The 15,169-nt window shown below is 39.4% G+C and overlaps 1 protein-coding gene across 9 annotated transcripts in view; it reads left to right on the top strand.

Annotated features, from left to right (window-relative positions):
* Window positions 1-15,169, top strand: part of LMO7 (LIM domain 7) — a 173,802-nt gene that overhangs the window by 101,622 nt on the left and 57,011 nt on the right. For 8 of the 9 annotated variants that reach the window (XM_036250203.1, XM_036250202.1, XM_036250201.1 and 5 more), the window contains 2 exons: window positions 11,516-11,546; window positions 12,549-12,662. The exons of the other annotated variant lie outside the window; for it this stretch is intronic. The gene's annotated coding sequence lies outside the window, so the exon portion shown is untranslated. The remainder of the gene's footprint in view (window positions 1-11,515; window positions 11,547-12,548; window positions 12,663-15,169) is intronic. 9 annotated transcript variants of the gene reach the window in all.

The raw sequence follows: 15,169 nt of genomic DNA, 5'->3' as shown, positions 1-15,169 counted from the left end.
TCTGTGGTCACATCCCCTTGTGAATAGTAATCAAGTCCTCCTCTTCCTAATAAGGACATTTGTCATTACATGTAGGGCTCACCTTGATAATCTAGGACATCTCTTTATTACAAGATCTTTCACTTAATCACATCTTCAAAGTTATTTTTTGCCACAGGAGGTAGCATTCCAAGATTCCAGGGATCAGGACATATGAGTGTCTTGGGGGTGCGGATGCTTATTATTCAGCCCACCACAGTGTTCAATAAATTATCAGCATTGTACATTGGAATAAAGACTTAGAAATGGAGTTGTTTTAAACTAAAAATCTATGATAGCACAATACAAATTATCCATATACAATATGTTGTATATGCAGATGTATTTGAAAGAATGTTCTTGACCATTATGGAGTGCATGAAAATGGGGTCTAAAATGTATGAGTTTTAGATAATGGCTTAAATGAGGCTTGATTAGAGGAACATCTAAGCTGTTCTTAGACTCAATGAAGGCTGTATTGCAATTCAGCTGCAATGGAGAAAACAGCTCTGACACATCATTTCTTCCCATGTGAAGTCTGGGACACAAGTGGGCTTGCATAGATTTCTTTCCAAGGTAATGAGAGCATTGAGCTCCTAGCGATACTAAGTTGTAATCCTTTCAGCATTTAGTATATATTTACTGAATGTCAGTTACGATTCCGGCACTGGGCTAGGTCTTGCCCTTGGATCTGATAGCATGTTTTTCATTAACTTCTCAGGTGTGTAGTAATTGCTTGGCTGTTTGCTTTGCTCTCATGGGTTTGATTTCTTTTTCTAGATTATAGTCATTAAATGACCTTTGCAGCTAATTTTAGGCCCATGGGAACCTTGAGTATGCTTTATTTGATCAAGGAGAGTTAGTTAAATTCTTAAATTCTCTAGTACAGTGTATGTATATGGCTTTCAACCATGGGCACCTCTCCCCCACGCCCAGCCCCACCGGGGGGTACTTGGCTATGTCTGGATATTCTGCAGGGACAGTGCTACTGGTCTCTAGTGGATAAGGCCTGGAATGCTACTTTCCATCCTGCTATACACAGGATCATCCCCACAACAAACATGATAGGTTTCAAAATGTTAGTCAAGGTCAAGAAACCCTGCTCTAAATTCATAGTGCCTCTAGCCCTAGACGGTTTGACTCAGCAGTAGAATATCGGCCTTCAGACCGTACCAGGGACGTACCAGGGTTGCTGGTTCAGTCCCTGGCCGTGGTCAGGGTCATTTGGGAGGCAACCACTCACATATCTCCACATCAGTGCTTCTCTCTCCCTTTCTCCTCCCTCCCTTCCATGATCTGTATGAAAATCAATGGGAAAAAAATATCCTTGGGTGAGGATTAACAACAACAACGAAAATAAATTCTTATCGCTTGTGAAACTTTGGATTAAATAAAATGTGAACAACTTAGTTTTTCTTCCTCTTGGAATTACTTCAGTAAACATTACTAAAGAAAGGGTTGTCTAGAACAGGCAAAATTTAGGAATAAAACGATCTGTGATGAACTTGGGTGGGGGATTTTTTTTTTTTAGTTTTCCTAGGGTGAAAATTAGTATTTTGAAACAAGTCCCACTTGCAGGCAATGGAGAAGAATTTACTCCTAAACAAAATGGAGACTTCTGAACGTGTAGCATAAATACTTTCATATGCAGTACTTTGACAATATGGGGTTTGTACTACACGCACACACAGCACATTTTATATAAACTACACCTAAGAGATTGATGTAATGATAACTGGCAGATAACAGTTTATGTCATCGTCTGCTTTGCAGAGAGCTTTTCATGTGCATCAGAAAGGAAATGAGTATTTACATGCTAGGCACTTCCAATATATTTCATTTAATATTCATAAACCCAAAGGTGTAGATAATAGTTTTGTTTTTTTAAGATAAGAAAATATACCTTCAGGAGACTAACCCAAAGATCTTCATATTTAATCTTGTTCATGCTAATTTATAATCTTATTTGTTTATAGTTGATGGCTACTGGTCTTACAGAAACGGTACTCATTAGCAATGGTTAAGTACAGGAAATCTACACTTTGTAGTTCTCTCACTGTGAAAAGTATTGTGATTTATTTTATTTACTTAGATGTCTCTTAAAAAGTGCTTTGGGCCCTGGCTGGCTCAGTTGGTTGGGTGTCATCCCGTGCACTGAAAGGTTGACGGTTCGATTCCTGGTCAAGCACATACCTGGGTTGCGCTCAATCCTTGGTAGGGGGAGTGCAGGAGACTGTTAGTTGATGTTTCTCTCTCACATTGATGTTTCTCTCTCTCCCTTCCTCTCTCTCTAAAAAATCAATTAAAAAAAAATAAAATAAAAAGTGCCTTAGCAATTTTCCATTGGCAGAATCCCATAATGCGCTGTATGTGCCAGGCAGTGGAACACATACCTAAAATTTGCCAGAAACAGTGCTGATGGGGAGCTTGTGGGCCGCGTCTTCAGGAGACAGCTTTAAGCAGGACATTATTGTTGAAATTTCCTTTTGAGCCAACACTTTGAAAGAATATTCAGAGACTTATTTCAGGATATTACAGAGACAATAATTTTTCAGGATTAAGAAGTAAATTATTTAAGAACTATATTATGGCTGAAAGTGTGATTGCATTAACGCGAAATCAGGGTCTTAGTCTACAGAGCTTAGTCTATGGAAAGTCCGGATCACATCAAGTCCTAATAGTTTTGTGACCTTGGAAAAGTACTTAAGCCTTTTGAGTTTCAGTTTCCTAATCTGCAAATCATTAGATCTCTGTGTGGATTAGAGGCGCTAATGTAGAACAGTCACTATAATGATTATTATAAAGTGCTTAATAAAGGCAATTCTTTTTTTCTCCCCCAAATCTTCACCCAAGGATATGTTTCTATTGATTTTAAAGAGAGAGAAAGGGAGTGGGGGGAGAGAGAGGGAGGGAGGGAAAGAAAAAGAGAAGAAACATCAGTGTGAGAGAGAAACATCAATCGGTTGCCTCCTGCAACCACCCAGACTAGGGATCTAACCTGAAACCTGGGGATGTGCCCTGACCAGGGACTGAATCCTCGACCTTTCGGCGTAGGGGATGACACTCCAATCAATGGAGTGACACTGGCCAGGGTAAGGCAGTTACTCTTAATACACATTATATAATCAAGCAAAAAGTAAACTTAAACCGAACAGAACTGGAAAATGCTTCATTGATTCCTTTGTCCTTTAACATTTTAATAATAGTTGTGGCATAAAATAAGAAAAAGTGAATTTTTCAAAGTATAAGTAAAATAGATCTCTTGTTGTTGGACTTCTCAGAACTTTAATTTGCTATTATGTATCTATTTCCTATAAGCAGTGGTTTTAAAAACAAATTTAACTTCAGTTTTCTATTCAAGATGACATATTTTAACACTGCTGCAATTAATTACTAATTTGGTCCTTGACTCAGAATTTCATTTGAAGATGCATAGAGATGAAAGGTAAGTTGTAAAGCTAAAATGAGACCAGCAAACAAATAAGTGTAGATGGAGAAGTGGTCTAAGGATTGAGCTCTTGGTGCACAGTTTGAGGAGCACTGACTTTGAAAGTACCTCACCTGGTACAGGAGAACGTGAGTTCTTCTGTACAGTCCTAGTGGAATTTCCTTTTATTAGACAACAACAGTTAACAAGTTAATGGCAATAAAGGAAAGTAAGGCTGGAGTGAAACGTGGAATGTAAGTGGGTGGCTAGAGAGGACCTGGGTGGCTCACCTGTTGTTTGAGTTGATTCATTTCCTCCTGGAGAGGCCTTTGCTCTATTTCAACGTTCCCCATTCGCCTTCACAAACACGAATTCTGTATTCCACATTATTTTTTCCGAAACTCTTTTAAGGCATATATTTGTCCACAATTTAAAAATGTATATTTGCTAACAGTGACTCAGAGGTTTGTGTGTGTTCAAGAAAGGAAATATTCCCACTTAAATAAACAGAAAATTTATATTGGTTAAAAAGGAAAAAGAAAGAACGAATGAACGGACTTCACCTAGCATGTTATTGTTTTAAAATCATGATGTTAAGGACTAAAAGATTGATTCCTTATAGTGAAATTTCATATTGATTTTGCTGAGCATGGGCTCAAAAGTTTTTGAAGGACACATGTGATTTCTAGTTCAGTGTTCTTCCAAATTGTATCTTTGGGAACATCAGGGATTTGACAGGATTTTGTTGATGGTAACATATTATCTTTCCTCCTTTGCAGAGAAGTAATTAGTACTTGTGTGTATGTATAAATTATAAGGGTTAAGAAAATAATCCAGTAGTGATTCCTCAACCCTCACCTTCCCCTCACAGTGTTTTCTTTTTTTTCTCTCCCTTTTTTCCCCATTGACTCCCCCCTCCCCATTCTTCCCTCCCCCCTCCCCCACTATTGCCAGTGTCCATTGGTTATGCCAATATTAAATTTTGTTTTTGGGGGGGGAGTACGTGCCCCTAGCGGGAACTGAACTCAGGACTCTCTCATCCGCAGGCTGATGCTCCAACCGCTGAGCCAAACCGGCCAGGGGTCCTCACAGCGTTTTCTGACTGCTCCCCTCGTCCTGCATTTCTTCCCCCCTGCATCATCTCATCACGCTGGATGGTTCCTCTCTGCTTTGCCGGCTTTTCCTCTGCTTCTTAACCCTTTTGTGCTGGGCTCAATCCATAGGCCTCTTCTCTATCTACACTTACTTTGCTGATCTCATTTTAGCTTTACAACTTACCTTTCATCTCTATGCTGACAAATCACTAAATCAGCAATTTCCAACTGGTGTGCACAAGAATTTTTAAAACACGCAATACCTGACGGTTTAGTCATGAGCACTGACCCTTTTTCCCTTAGATTATCAAATAAGAAAATGACAACAGTCAGCACAATAGCTGTCCAGTGTGAATAAACCAAACTATACCCACTTTTGGGGGTCAGATTGGCAAAAAATACATTTTTGGTGTGCTGCAGAATTTCATGTGTGCCATGAGATAAAAAAGGTTGAAAATCGTTGCCATAGATGATATCTCCCACCTAGCTCTCCAGCTTGAACATCTTACTTGTATGTCCAATCATCAATCACGTCACCTTTCTACTTTCTCCAGTAAGTGTCTCCAACTCAAAATGTTAAAACCAAAACCCAGTACTTCCATTACTGCTGCTACCTAGCGTTGTCATCTACGGAAGCAAAATTAAGGGTAATTCTATAATCGGCATCTACCATAGCTTCTTCCCAGCACATCTGACATAAGTAAATGTAACCCCATTTAGTACAGAGCATACATAATGGATACTAAATTCTGTATTCAGGAATTGTTTGTTTCTGGTTTGCAATCTAATGGGATGTACCTGTGTGAGTCTCAATTGTTTAATCGGTTTTATGTAACAGCAAACATATTCCGTAAAGTAGAAGAGAAGAATTGCAAAAAGAGTCTGCAGTTGAGTTAGAAATAAAACCTACATTTCAGCTCCTACAACGGCACTCTTCTGCTCACTGTGTCAGTGGAACTGTGTGCCAGCGTCTTCTAATTCGTGTGTGCTTTTCCTTTCTCTTTAAGTGAAACTTCGGTATTTTTAGTAGTGTGTGGGAGGGGTGTGAAATTTAATGACAAGCTATTTTTAACATGAGGGTACTTACTCATTTGTCATGTTTGGAATAAGCATTACGTTGCTAGGGCAAAAACTGTTGAATTTCCAAGAGTTTTTCTCACATAGTTAAGCACAGAAATCATGTTTGTCTATTTGTGGTCACTGATTATCTCCAGATGTGGTGTTATTTATTTAGTTTCCACAATCAGGTAGAGCTGCGTTTTGTAACAAAGGCACATTAAAATCTGTTAGTCATATGTGTCTAACACAACTGGAAGACTGTCAATTAGAATCGAGTTTTATTTTTAGGTATGGAGGTGGGAGGAAAGGAAGAATTTCCATTAAAAAAAAAAAAAAAACACACATCTTGCCTGGTGGTGTGGCTCAGTTGGTTGAGTGTCATCCCATGCACCAGGAGGTCACTGTTCCATCCTTGGTCCGGGCACATGCCCCGGTTTTGGCTTGATCCCCAGTAGGGGGCATGCAGGAGGCAGCCAATAGATGTTTCTCTTTCATTGATGTTTCTCTCTCTCTCTTTCTCTCCCTTTCTCTCTCTGAAATCAATAAAAACATATTTAAAAAAATGCATCTTTCTTTTTGAGAGAAGGAAAGAATGAGTTCAGTTTTCCAAGAATTCATCTTTAGCTTCTTTTATTCAAACATCTCTTCTTCCTCTCATTTGATACTCATTAGAGAAAGGTGGTAGTATTTGCTGTACTTTAAATACTGTAATAGAGGAGCCCTGGCCAGTTTGGCTCAGCGGTTAGAGCGTTGGCCTGCGGTCCGGAGAGACCCGGGTTCGGTTCCCGCTAAGGGCACGTACCTCGGTTGCAGTTTGTCCCCGGCCCTGGTTGGTCGTGCGGGTGGCAGCCACTCGATGTGTCCCTTTCACATCGATGTTTCTCTCTCTCTCTCTCTTCCTCTCTCTCCCTCCCACTCTATCTGTACAAAGAATGGAAAAAATGTCCTCGGGTGAGGATTAAAAAAAAAATTAAAAAAAAAAAAAAAAGAATTTGTTAAATACTGTAATAGAGGAGCTTCATTATGAGAAAATAGAACTTGATAGAAAAAGGAGCCATTATCTAATATAGTCCTAATATCCTTCTTTGATTTCTGCATTTGGAATAAAAACAGGCCTTTTTCTCACACATAGTAAGTAGTGTTAGGAGTTTTCACTTAGCATCCTGAGGGTTGCTCGGAATCCCTTCTTTCTGTCCAGTTGGAGGCGGACTGTCTTGTTTCGTATGTAAATGGAGCCACCGAGGTCATGAGGAGAACATCTGCTTTGAATGGTCTCCGTGGTCTCCCACTGCCGCACACAGGCTCCGCCCTTACCCCATATGCATCTGACAGCTTTAAAGCAGATGCTGTCCACACACTTTTTCTACTTGCAACTGCGTATGAAATCATCATTCAAATGCCATTTCTTGACATTTTTAAAAAGTTGTGAACAGGTGGCCTGATTTCATAAGCAACAACTGGAGGGTAGAGCTTACTTAGTGGCTTGGAGAGGGATCAAGTGGCTCCTGAGCCCAGCTTCTCACACACCAACCCTGTTTCCCAAGACACAACATTCAGTTCAGCTGGTGCCACCCAGGGAAGGGCAGGGTAGGGCTAGAACCAACTCTAGAAGGGGTGGATCCCTAGGAAGAATCCACGCCTTAAGCTGGGAAGTAGCCTCAGGAAGTGGATGCCTGGGGACATAGTCACTGGATGAATTGCATTTTTTTCTGAGGAATAAAATGGAGGCTTATTCTGGGTCAAGGAAAAGGGACTGTAGGGACTATAGGATTAGGGATAGAAAGGATGACTATGTTTGGCAGGGGGGAAACTGGGTGGGGTGGGAAGCTATACTTGGATCCCGTATGGCATTCCAGATTCCTTGTTAGCCAGGGAAGCTTTGGGTGGTGGCAGGTGAAGCCAAACTTCTCATGGTACCTGGGGCAAAAATACTCCTACTCTATCAGAAATTCCAGCATGAGTTTTTAGTCACATGTTTCCTAGGATGATGGTTTGATAAGATAACTGATCTTGCCAGAAGTTGACTTGGACAAGTTGGGAGCTGGGATTTGAGAAGGAAAGATACATTGGGAGCCTAGAGATTTCAGTTCTTAGGGGATTCTGATACTGGGGCAGAACAGGAGGAGATTGGACCTTGCAGAGTTACAAATAGGGAAGTCGGTACTTTGAGGGGGAAAATGGTGTACCAAGTATGGGAGAGGAACATAATAAGAGAAGTGGGATTCTGTTTCAGACTCTATGAAGCTTCGCCATATTGGAGGATATCGTCCTCTATCTCTCTCTATCCTTGATCTGGCTCTGTGGCATTGGGTAACTTGTACATGAACATCTGAATGCTTGGCTGCTCTTCGCCAGACCTGTGGTTGACTCGTGGGATGCTTACCAGGTGGTAGACTCTGTCTTAAAAACACTTGGGATGCCCTGGCTAGTTTGGCTCAGCGGTTAGAGCGTCGGCCTGCGGTCCGGAGAGACCCGGGTTCGGTTCCCGCTAAGGGCACGTACTTCGGTTGCAGTTTGTCCCCGGCCCTGGTTGGTCGTGTGGGTGGCAGCCACTCGATGTGTCCCTTCACGTCGATGTTTCTCTCTCTCTCTCTCTCCCTTCCTCTCTCTCCCTCCCACTCTATCTGTACAAAAAATGGAAAAATATCCTCGGGTGAGGTTAAAAAAAAAAAACAAAAAAACAAAAAAACACTTGGGATATGGCAGTAAACAAAACCACGAAAATTCTTTTAGGTCTGGTAGAGGAGAGACAGATAATAAATGAATGCCTGCAATACCTGGTAATAAATACAAAACTAAAGCAGTGATGAGAGATGGGAGTGTCAGGCAAGCTGGCTGCAGTTTTAAATACTGGGGTCCAGCATGGCTTTTCTAGGAAGCCTTTGTGGGTGGCTTGGTGAAGAAGATGGTCCCTGTCCTCACATAGCTTAGTGGTAATAACAGCTTCCTGGTGAGCACCTGCCGTGAGTGTAGGGACTCGGCTAAATACCTGTGTGCATTTCCTCCTAATGTGTGGAACTAGAGGATCTTATCGCCAGTTTCTACAGAAGGGAACTAAAGCTTTGAGAATCAAGTCAGTTGCCAAGACAAACACAGTTAGTGGGACCCAGATCTGACCCAAAGCCCATGGTCTTAAACATGGTGTTTTTGCTAAGTCAACTCTTGAAATATTTGTGATGGAGGAATTAGGCAACTTTGGAAATAAGGCTACCTTAATTTTGGTTCCGATGAGTTGGGCAGTAACTTGGCTGGCTCGAGGAGAGTCTTGCGTTACCATGAGCCTCCCCACCCCCTTGTGCTCTTTCTATTTAAAAGGCCCTGGGCTGGTGCCCTGGCCACAGCAGGCGGAGCTGCCTGGTTACGCCTTCCACACAGCGGGGTGTGTTTGTTGTGTGTCAGAGTGGCCTCTAATGACTCCAGCAAATCATTGACTACTTGAATTCCTGGCACTGCATTTCAGTGATAGGACACTAATTTGGCTGGCCTCTGTATCATTATGTTCAAGAGCATGTTATAAATGCTCATATTTAGAAGGGAATGTAAAGTGAGTGAAAAGTTAGAGTGCCAAGTTCACTGATTATTGTGCCTGTTTATGACAGAATAGGCTATCCCTTGTATTTACAGAGATTGCTTTATCATAATAAAAAGCAAGTAGTAAATGAGTGTGTTGGATTAAAAACCTTTATAGAGGGCTGCGGAAAGTCTGGGGTTCAAGAACGCTCTGTTATTCCTTCTGCCCTCAGTGTGCTTATAATGACATTCAACAGAAATCATCCTACTCCTAACAGGGTAGTGATTTTTCTGCCTAGTATATTCTTTGCAATGAGTGTTACTTATTCCTTTGTGCTTTGGCTAATTTAATATCTGAGGTGGGTGTGTTAGTCATTATCTAAAAAAGAAGCTATATATTTCACAACTCTGTGTGCTGTTTTTCATTGTTAGTGTCTAGTGATTGTTTTGCCCCCCCATTGACTACTTCCAAAATTAAATATTAATTTTTACAAGGTGATTTTCTTTTTTATTCACGAGATAAACTATAATTTGAGCTCTTGGGCTGTGGAATTCTATTGATTGACTTTTTTGAATTATAATGTACATACGGAAAAGGGTGCATATTGTAAGTGCACACTTCAAAGACTTTAGAGATGGAACACACTTGGGTAGTCACCTTTAAGATTAAAATACAAGAAATTTTCAGTACCCTAAAAACCCCCACATTTCTTCAATCACTTCCACCATCTTCTGCCCACAAAGGTAACCACGATCCTGACTCCTGACACCTTGTCTTTGCTTTGCCTGGCTCGCTGGGTCTGGATTCTTGGGTTTCCCATTTGTGAGGTTGAACCAGATGGTTGCATGCAGTTGTGGGTTGTCTGTTCTAATTGCCGTGTTATATTTTATTTTGTGGATATTGCATAATTTATTCATTCTACTGTTAAAGAAATGTGTAGCTTCCAATTCTATTCTAAGTAGTACTTCTACAATCGTTGTTATATATGACTTAAGGTGAACATAATGTAAGCATTTCTGTTCAGTATATGCCTAGGAGTGGAATTACTGGGTCATAGAATATGCAGATATTCAACTTGAATAGTCACTACTGAGTGGCTTAAAAGTTTAAGTAGTTGTACCAATTTCTATTTTCACAGTAGTGTGAGAGCTTGTAAATTTTATTTATTTATTTTTTTATTTTTAATTTAATTTAACTTTTTACTTTATTGATTTTAGAGAGACAGAAAGGGAGAGGGAGAGAGAGAGAGAGAGAGAAACATTGATGAGAGAGAGAAACATTGATGAGAGAGAACATCGATTGGCCACCTCCTGCATGCCCCCCACTGGTTGAAACACTGCTTCTGTTTCAACCACTGGGTCACACCGGCCGGGCTTAAATTTTATTTTTAATATGCTGTTTTGGGGGTAAATAAGAGATGCATTGTTGTTCTTACATTCATTTCAGTTCAAGTTTATTTTATGGAAAGGAATGGTCATCGCTATCTCATCGATTCTTTGAAAGATAAATTAAATGTGTGTGCTCATTTTCTTCCCCTGTTCTTTGTCTTTCTGCGTTCTTATATGTGTCTTATATTTGTCTTATATGTGTTCTATTATATGCCTTACACATAATGTGTGTGGATATTTTATCTTCAATGTATACTACTTACAGACTCTTAGATTCAAAAACCCCCTTAGAAGTCATCTAGCTTAGGCTTCTAGAGTTTCTCTGAATTCGTGGTGATCCTGCTTGTCTCTGATGACCGAAAGCACATTATTTTAGGATAACCTAAATCAATTAACTCATGTTGTTGCTTCGTCAACATTGTGGTGAGATTGGCCTATTTTTAACTTCTCTTATAAATTTTATGTCCTTTTACAGGTATGGTAAAAAAAACACCCATGATTATTATAATAGAACAAAATCTCTTCAGGGGGAGATTCATGGCTATTTTTTAAACTTTACTTCTCAGTATCTGTAGGGCTTTGGTCTCTGAGCCATCTGCTCTTGGGAACTTTGGTGAAAAACCCATGTGAAAATGGAAAAGAGGATTCAGTGCAAAACTACCTTTTTCTTCTCCTGTTTCCTGATTCTTTTTTCTGCCATGAGCATACTTTTTTTTCTCCCTTTTGATAGGGTTTAAGCATTATTTAAAATAAATGCAAATAATACATTTTAGAAACCAGATCATAATGAGTACAATAATGAGAAAAATACAACCTTTTAGTAGAAACTGATCATTATAATTCATAAAATCAATGAACATAGAAACGTTTTTCTCATGGATAACATGTAGTCTGAGGTTTCTGAACTCCAATGTGGTATTAATATTCATAAACCTGTAGAAAAAAATGGGCTTCAGTTAATAATTAATAATTTAAAGTCCTTAGATGTTGATAGATATTTCCTCTTTTTACATTACAGGCAAGAAGAGACTGATAGGAGAGTGAAAAATGTAAGCTATGTTTAATGGAATATTATTAATGGTTTTTTACTTGTTCTATAATAAGATAGTGGGACCTAAAAATATCTGATATGCTCTGTATCCTTTTACTAATGACATTTTTGCTAGAAACCAACCAACTCTATATATGTTAAAATATGGTTAAAACATATTTTCTGTCTTCATGGTAATAAGAGGACAGTTTAAACTTAGAAAGTGGTTTCTTACATGTTAGTAATGTGGTAAAGGGGAATGAACACACATCAGGATTTTTAAGGGAGTAAGTCAGAAGCCACCAGATCAAACTTTAAGAAAAAAGCATGGGATATTTAAGAACTCTAGGTAATTGTTCAATGTGCACTTATGTAATATCTATAATATTCTGCATGTATTGCAGGAATTTCTAATAATGTGACAGCTTTTTAAAAACATAAGAGCCCAGTAATAAGAAACCTGAGAATTACTGATTTTAAGTGTCCATTTTCTAAGCTTGTTGGAAAGATATTGATTGCTTTAAAAGTTTAATTATTTTTTCTCTTATAAAATTTTTCCCTCTTCATTTGTACTAGTATACATGTTGGGGTCTAGGCTTTTGGTCTGAGAACATGCTCGGACAGAAATCTAGGAAGAATAAATAACATTTTTTTTTTCCTTTATTGATTGTAGAGAGAGGAGAAGGGAGAGGGAGAGAGAGACAGAGAGAAACATTGATGAGAGAGAACATTGATTGTCTGCCTCCTGCATGGTTGGGCCCACAACCTGGGCATGTGTCCTGACCCAGAATCAAACTGGTGACCTCTTGGTGCATGGGTCGATGCTCACCCACTGAGCCACACTGGCTGGACTAAATAACATTTTTTAATGACCCTTTTTCTTCCCATAATTTAGAAGAAAATACTACTTTCAGCCATAGATAGAGATGCTCTTTTATCTAGAGTGCTCGCTGCAATTGAGCTTGCAGTTAGTTGCTATAAATAGACTGATCTTTTTGTCTTTATGGATTTTTTTTTAAAGGTTTTGATAACATTGTACTGGCTGGGAAGAAAAGCGCAAAGTAACCCCTACTATAATGGTCCATATCTTAATTTGAAAGCATTTGAAAATCTTTTGGGACAAGGTTTGACTAAGGTAAGGAAACTACCTCTGTATGAGATGACTACTCTAACAAATACTATTTGCTCCTCTTTCCTCCCTCCTCCTCTTGTGTTTTCCTCCCACCTTTCTTCATTCTTGTTCTCGGTTGCAAATACAGCAGCTCTGACCATCTTTGCTCTGGCCTGGACTGGGCTGAGTAGAGAGGATGATGACTCATTGACCGGCATTGTATTCCACCACCAGGGAGGGAGTGAACTGTGAACAGCAGTTTCCAGGGTATAGGCTCTGGATGTAGATATTTCTCTCTTAATTCTAGGTAACTCCGTAACATAGGCATTCATTTCCTTTCTTAGACACTTTGTATACCTTAACTCCCTATGTTCATTATGATTTCAATCTGCAATAGAAAGCTTCTTTAGGCTATTAAAATGTGTGGAAGCTACTCAAATTTTTATCTTAATGTCTTTTTGTCATGGATGATAACCTCTAATGCCTATACTTCAATATCTCCACAATTCTACACACTGCTTCTGTTTCCTAAAGGGTAGTGAATGTTGTTACATGACACGTGCTAAGGCTTTGTACAGTTAGAATGCTTTGTTTTAATGCTTTTGAATGTTTACGGACAGTCTGAGCAAGAGTCGAGTGCCAGGTCTGACTGCACTGCTGCCAAATCTTCACTTATAAGATCCAAATGGGAAAATTAACTTATCTTAGGGGATATTTATCTAGGGGAATTTGCAATACTCAGAAGAAAATACATAATCAAAATAATATGTCACCATCTAATTAATTGTAGTTGCTCCATGGGTTTTTATGGTGACTAAGTGATACTATACTAATAAGGCATTTGGCATTAGTCGCTAGTACATTGTAAGGATGTAATAAATGTTATCATGAATGGAAGATAGAAAGTTTTAGGCAGGGATGAAAGTGATCCCCTGGCCTTACATCTACCCTGATCTTTAGTTTTGCCTGAGTGCAGCCACATACATTATAGAAAGATAGGATTATGTAGCCTAGAAGGTTTAGGTCTTCCTGTTTGATTTTCATTATTTTTGAATTGTGGAGAGTTTATAGCCCTCTATTCAAACTCCTTGAAACAGTTCATTCTGGTAATACTTGAGATACTATCATGCACAAGCATTGCACCAGGTGTTGGGAAAACACTCCCATAAGGCAAATGACCCATTTTCATGGAGCACAATTGTCTGTTGGAGACAGATGAACAGACAAGTCCCTGCAACAGAGGAGGGTAAGACTGATGGAGGAATGTGCAGGGGCTTTGGGCATCATCACAGCTGTGCCTTAGTTATTTCAGCTACGAAAACGTCCAGTTAAAAACAGTATGGGGGAAAAGGGGGGGGCATCTGTAATACATTCAACAATAAAGATAAGTTAAAAAATACAAACAAAAAAACAAAACATTATGGGACTTTGTATTGGGGTTCTCTTAACAGCCCTTGGTCCTTTTCCGGGCCGCCTGACTCAGGCTGAGTAGTCCTGGCGCCGTGTTTGTGCGGGGAGTGCTGAAGGCTGTCTCCTGTCACCAGTGTAAAATCAGAGCGGGTAACGTTTTTTTGATAGTTAAAAATTATAGTTGTGGTTTTATTCCATTATGATAGAGTGGGGATAGCCGTAAGAGGTGCGCAAATGTATGATCTGTTTTGCGTTTGTTCTGTTAAAATCAAAACCATTGTGTTCATCAGACTTTCCAACTTAAATAGATAATGCTTAATGGCCAATCCAAGTTATCAATTAAAAAAAATACTTGGGGTGAGCTGTTGCACTTGAGTCACCCTCTCCATTGGAGGTGACTCAGTGAGGTGATTTTCAGAGCGAAGTCCTACGTGCAGGCTATAGGGCCAGAGTCAGGTTCTTCTGTAACTGGTGGCCTGTCATAAATCACTGTAACATTTATGAGGCCCAAAGCCATCTTGCTGCGTATTGAGGACTGCCACAGTATGTCTAAGAAACCTGATGGATCAGAAGATTTACTTAACATTTTTAATCTTTTTATATCCTGAGACACATCTAGATGGTACTGGCATTAGGCCCAGCTTCCCCATTTGCTTGGAAATAGGGCACGAGGTGGGCGCTTGCATTTTCATGGCAGGACGTCAACTCGAACGCGTTTGTCTGGCATCCAAAGCATATAAAAATCTCACATAAATCTACCAGACCTTATTGGTTCTTCAAAATCTTGTCAAAAAATTCAACTACGAAGTGGCAAATCCAGCCTTAGCCAAAAGTATGCCTGAGACAGCTGCTGGTTATTCATTGTAAACGTTTCTTATGTCAACTTTTTCATATGTTGAGAATGTGCATAATATATTCATAATTAAAAATTGAAAGAATACAACAAATATGTACCATCTGATTCAATTATTAAAAATTTTCAATAACGACTTTATGTTTCTATTCATCTACCTGTTTTATTTATTTAATCATTTCAAAGTAAATTGCAGCGATCTCACGCCTAAATTACTCAGTATGCATGTCTTAAGAATTAAGGTTTTTTTGGGGGGGGAGGTATATAG

Source organism: Molossus molossus, unplaced genomic scaffold, assembly GCF_014108415.1.
Source record: "Molossus molossus isolate mMolMol1 unplaced genomic scaffold, mMolMol1.p scaffold_m16_p_9, whole genome shotgun sequence".
NCBI classification, from domain to species: domain Eukaryota; kingdom Metazoa; phylum Chordata; class Mammalia; order Chiroptera; family Molossidae; genus Molossus; species Molossus molossus.
The sequence above is the reverse complement of the archived record's forward strand: the minus strand, read 5'-3'. Positions and strand labels throughout refer to the sequence as shown.